At 37.5% G+C, this 6,090-nt stretch overlaps 1 protein-coding gene across 1 annotated transcript in view; it reads right to left on the bottom strand.

The window, feature by feature from the left end:
- Positions 1 to 6,090, bottom strand: part of LOC135214735 (actin-related protein 8-like) — a gene marked incomplete in the record, with an annotated part of 206,757 nt that overhangs the window by 28,242 nt on the left and 172,425 nt on the right.

The following is a 6,090-nucleotide window of genomic DNA, read 5'->3' as shown; positions in this document are numbered from 1 at the left end:
TAGATAGATAGATAGATGCGATTCGAGTTGTGCGAATTCACAATAGCGCGAACTGCAAAATGTTATTTTTAATTTATTATGTAAATATTTAAATTTTAAATCTTTTCTGAATAAATATCTGTTATTATTTATTTTTATTATTTTTATTTTTGTACATGCATAGGTAAATATGATATAAAGGTAATTACAGCACTTACAGTTAGTGCATATTCATACTTTTACAAGATGCAATCCCATTCACAAGTTACTGCACTTTTCAAAGATGATATTCCTTCAGTTTGGAGATTCTGTGTATGCTATTCATATTTTTCAAAATATATACAAAGGCCATACATAATTCAGTGTTTGTCACCTTCAGGATCAACTAGTAAAACATATCAGAGACATAGATTTGTCGTTCTGTGAAAATGGTTATCTTAACCTCGGAGAAATGTGCTGATACAATCTGTATGTACTATGTTTAGTTATTACAGCACATACAGTTAACCCTTAAACGCTGAGCCGCTATTTCCCAAAGTGTCTCTCGTATGCCGGCAGAGTTTGGGAGTTAGCGCCGAAAAAAAGTTTTTTTTTTTAAATCACAGCATGCTTAGTTTTTAAGATTAAGAGTTCATTTTTGGCTCCTTTTTTTGTCATTGCCTGAAGTTTAGTATGCAACCATCAGAAATGAAAAAAATATCATTTTCATATATAAATACAGTGGTACTTCGACATACAAAATGAATCCGTTCCGAGGCGGCCTTCGTAACATGAGCGTTTCGTATCTTGAACCGCATTTTACATGTAAAATGCCTAATCCGTTCCAAGCCCTACAAAAACACCCCAGTAGATTTTATAATAGAGCTAAATTGGCCAATAAACAATGAAATACTACAACAATTTGGAACATTCAATACCTAACTTAATACTTACTACTAATATGTACCTGTAAATAAAGTGTATTAGTGTAGATGGTATACAGGAAATACCGTACCTACATACGTACATATGTAGTAAAATGTGGAACCTTACCTTTTGTGTGAGGCTATCTCCAAAAGTGGTGACAGAGGAGGAGGACAAACGGCAGAAAATTTGTTACATAGTACATACACTTAACTTAACGAAACACATTAAAAATGTCAGGTAACAAACTAAACTTTACAAAACACATTAACAAAACTGTAACACTTAGCTTTACAAAAAACTTAAAATTATTTTTTTTTTTGTCTTTTTTTTATTTTTACCTTTTTTTTGTCTTTTTTTATTTTACCTTTTTACTTTTTATACTTTACGTTATTTTTACAAAATTTCAATTTCTTCACCACTTTCAACTTTCTTTTTTTTCATAGTATCAATTGGATCTTCCTTTTTGCTTACTCCTACTAAAGGCCTCTTTAAAAAATAACTATCCAAGGAAGATTGCTTCTGCCTACTTTTCATAATGTTCCTGAAACGACTCAGGCAAACGTCATTGAACTGCGCAAGCATATGACCTGTGTAAGCCTTTTCGGGGTGTGTCTTTTCTACAAATGATTGCACCTTATGAAAAGCAGCTAGAGCATCCTTAATTTCTGCCGTTGTCATAGGGTCGTCGTCCTCCTCCTCGCCACTGCTAGAGAACTCTTCTTGAACGACGTTATGCTGCATGGCCTCCAACTCCTTCAGGTCATCCGTCGTAAGCTCCTCTTGGTGCTCCTTGAGTAGGTCATTGATGTCACCCTCGTCGACGACCAGCCCCATGGACTTGCCGAGTGCAACGATCTCGTCAAGATCTAGTTGCAAAACAGTTTCAGGATCGTCAACTGTTCCTGAATCTGCAGCACCAGCTTCGCCCACGTCAAATCCCTCAAAGTCTTGGGCGGATACGGCATCAAGCCAGAGTTTCCTCCACGAAGAATTCAAGGTTCGCCTCGAAACCTCCTGCCAAGCTTGATCGATGAGTCGGATGCATATGACGACGTCGAAATGCTCCTTCCAAAATTCACGTAAGGTGAGGTTTGTGGTATAGGTGATGTCGAATCATCTCTTGAAAAGATGTTTCGTATACAGCTTCTTGAAGTTCGATATCACTTGCTGGTCCATGGGCTGGAGGAGAGGGGTGGTGTTAGGCGGAAGATAAAGAACCTTGATAAAAGAATACTCCGCTAGGATATCTTCCTCGAGGCCAGGAGGGTGAGCAGGGGCATTGTCCAACAACAACAGACATTTGAGGGGGAGACGCTTCTCTTCCAAGAATTTCTTCACTGTCGGACCAAAACACAGATTTACCCACTCGGTGAACAAAAGTCTCATTACCCAGGCTTTTGCATTAGCCCTCCACATCACTGGAAGCTTCTCCTTTCGCACTTTGTGGGCCTTGAAGGCTCGAGGAGTCTCGGAATGATAGACCAGTAGGGGCTTCACCTTACAATCCCCACTGGCGTTGGAACAAAGTACGAGCGTAAGCCTGTCTTTCATAGGCTTATGCCCGAGTAGCTTCTTCTCTTCCTGCATGATGTACGTCCAACAAGGCATTTTTTTTCCAAAAAAGGCCAGTCTCATCACAGTTGAAGACTTGCTGAGAACTGTAGCCTTCGTTGATCGTCATCTCATCGAACGTCTTAATGAAGGCTTCGGCCGCTTTCGTGTCCAAGCTGGCAGCCTTCCCATGCTGCACCACCCAATGGGGGCCAGTCCGTTTACAGAATTTTTTTAACCATCCATGCGAAGCCTTGAAGTCTGGGGTTGGCGTCGATGTCCCTTCTCCTCCGTCGTCTTCTGCCTGGGCAATCAAACCGCCGAAAATAGCGCTGGCCGTGTGGCAGATTGCCGTCTCAGTTATCGTATTGCCAGCGATTTCTTTGTCTTTTATCCAGACAAGAAGCAGCCTTTCCATCTCGTGCACGTGGCTCCTCTTGCTAGACAAAATAGTCACGCCCTTGGAAGGTGTAGCTGCTTTGATGGCTTCCTTCTGCTTAAGGATGGTGCCTATTGTCGACGGATTTCGGCCATATTCCTGTGTGATCACACTCAATCGCATGTCAGCTTCATACTTTTTAATTATCTCCATCTTTGTCTCCAAAGAAAGCATCCTCTTCTTTCTGTGAACTTCAACTTTCTTGGGACCCATTACTACGTTATACTGTACGTAATTAAGTTATGTAGTATACATAGGTAGTAAAGTTCTCACATAACACGATATAAAGTAGTACTACAACGAAATCACTAAGAAATTTACGTTAATAAACGAAATTGTATAGAACGAACGAATTCCACGTGCTTACGATAACGATGCTGCTGCCGAGTGGCCGAAAAAGCACGCCACTACGTAGATGCATGATAGGATCATGGGAGAGATGCTGACCAATAGGAGAGCAGGATCTTATGGCGGTGACTAGCATCAGGAACCAATGGGAGAGCAGGAGGATGGTGGCGAGTCTACTCAGTTGGCGGCGCGCGAGTTTTAAAATTGTTATCGGTGGTCCGGGCGAATCTCGGGACTTTACAGCAACAACCTTTCGTAACCTGAACTATTTTCATATGAAGAGCCAAAAAAATCTTCGTATTTGCTTTCGTAACTCGAATTTTTTGTAAGTTGAGCATTTTGTATGTCGAGGTACCACTGCATTGGAATATATGACAGCGCAAAAAAAATGTTCATATATAATTGTATACAAATCGCTCTGTGAGCAAAACGGTTAAAGCTAATGAGTTAATTTTTTTATTGTTGTAATGTACACTAAATTGTGATAATTTTGGTATATAGCAAATTGTAAAACGATCAAAGCAACACAGAGAACATATTACCGCGGACGTAAAAGAAAGTTTTTTTCAAAAATTCACCATAAATCGAAATGTTGTGCTAGAGACCTCCCGTTTGTTGCAAAATGAAGGTAATTGATTGTATATTACTAGACTGTAAGTCTTTTAACTTACAATTGCAGTTTTCTACCATTTCGGTCGAGTTAAAGTTGACCGAAGGTCGAATTTTTTCCATTTATTGCAATTTATATGAAAATATTTCAAAACTGATGAAAGCAACAACCATGAGTTATTTATTGTTGTATTCTACATTAAATTGCACACATTTCCATATATAAAACTTTATGTAACGGCTAATATGAAACGGTGCAAACATTACGACAAACTGCCGAAAGAATTTCTGAGATTTTCGGCAGAGTTACCGCGCACAGACGTAAGGAAAAAAGTGTTTTTCAAAAATTCACCATAAATCGAAATATTGTGCTAGAGTTTTCCAATTTGTTGCACTATGAAGTTAAATGATTGAATATTACTAGAATGTAAGATTTTTAGCTTACAATTGCGTTTTTTTACCATTTCGGTCAAGTCAAAGTTGACCGAAGGTAGAAATTTTGGCACATCATGATTTATATGAAAATATTTCAAAACTAATAAAAGCTACAACCATGGGTTGTTTTTAGTTATATTCTACAGAAATTGCGCACATTTTCATATACAAAACTTTTTGTAAAGGCTAATATAGAACGGTGCAAATATTATGACAAACTGACAAAAGAATTTCTGATTTTTTCAGCAGAGTTACCGTGCGGACAAAAGGAAAAAGTTTTTTTCAAAAATTCACCATAAATCGAAATATTGTGCTAGAGACTTCCAATTTGTTGCAAAATGAAGGCAACTGATTGAATATTACTAGAATGTAAGAGTTTTAGCTTACAATTGGGTTTTTTTACCATTTCGGTCGAGTCAAAGTTGACCAAAGGTTGAAATTTTGGCACTTATCATGATTTATATAAAAATATTTCAACACTGATAAAAGCTACAACCATGGGTTGTTTTTGTTGTATTCTACATGAAATTAAGCACATTTTCATATATAAAACTATGTAACGGCTAATTAAAATGGTGCAAAAATTACGACAAAGTGACGAAAGAATTTCTGAGATGTGTCACTGATGCTTTTTAGTGCGAAAAGAAAGAAATTCGTGCATGTGTGCCTGGGTAACGCTTGTAAACAAAACAACAGCTTGATCTGTGAACTCCCAGCATCCCTCAAGGCGCATGATTTAAAGTTTTTTGCAAACTAGGCGGATAACTATTTTTCCGCGAATATTTAAAAAAACATTTTGTAGTCGACGTATCGTACATCAATTAAGCACCCGACAGACAATTTTAGCTGACGTACAATACGTCCAGTCGGCGTTTAAGGGTTAATGTACTTTCAGAAAATGTGATCCCATTTGCGCTTTTAAAGATGATACCCCTCCAGAGTTTTACCTCACATCACATGACTTAGGTATTTATCTCTCTCCCTCACACTAGTACATGATTTTAAATTGATTGAATTTCACCTTCACCCTCTGCAAACATTATGTATGTATGTACATGTTTTCTTTATTTTATTGAATTGTGTACCTTCGTTATAACAGATTTATGAAGTTTACTTAGTGACGCAAAGAAAACTTCTTTTACTCCGAGGGAAAAAGAAAATGGTACCCATGAATTACGGGTAACGTTAGTATATGTACAAAAATGGATACGTATGTACGTAATAGTTACTATAACTATTTTTACGCCAACCAGTTATACTTTTTTTTTAAGGGTAATGTATTAATCTAACTTTTAAATCAAATTACAGTTACTTTAATTTCATTGAAAAGTTAGCTTAATACTTAGGTAGCATGATTATGGTCATATTTAGTGTTCAGACTCTAGAAGCAGGCTTTTATTAGCATTTTTAGAGACCATGCCAAACTTACGTGAAACTTCCCCTTACGCGAGGGGGTCCGGAACCTAATCTCGCGTAAGTTCACAGTATTTATGTGTGTGTGTGTGTGTGATATTGTTTGTTCTAGAGACTGCTTGTTCATTATGAGTAGTTGTATTATAAATAACAATGATGATTATGATTGAAGCCTTCATTTTTTCAACTTCAGTAGTACTCTTCTCTGTGCAATTGTCGCTGTCCCCACTTCTCAACCCCATTCCGTTGACTGTTCCCTTAAATCTTTTAGCCTCTTAACACTGTTGTTTGAAATTATGTTTCATTATATCCAATATCTGAATCTGAGTATCTGAATACCTGGTAAAGTGACTACTGTATGTATTAACTCATTATATATTTTCTGGTTGATATATTGCCATGGCAGACAT

Source organism: Macrobrachium nipponense, chromosome 46 (assembly GCF_015104395.2).
Source record: "Macrobrachium nipponense isolate FS-2020 chromosome 46, ASM1510439v2, whole genome shotgun sequence".
Lineage (NCBI taxonomy): Eukaryota > Metazoa > Arthropoda > Malacostraca > Decapoda > Palaemonidae > Macrobrachium > Macrobrachium nipponense.
This window is presented reverse-complemented; position numbering and strand designations above follow the sequence as displayed.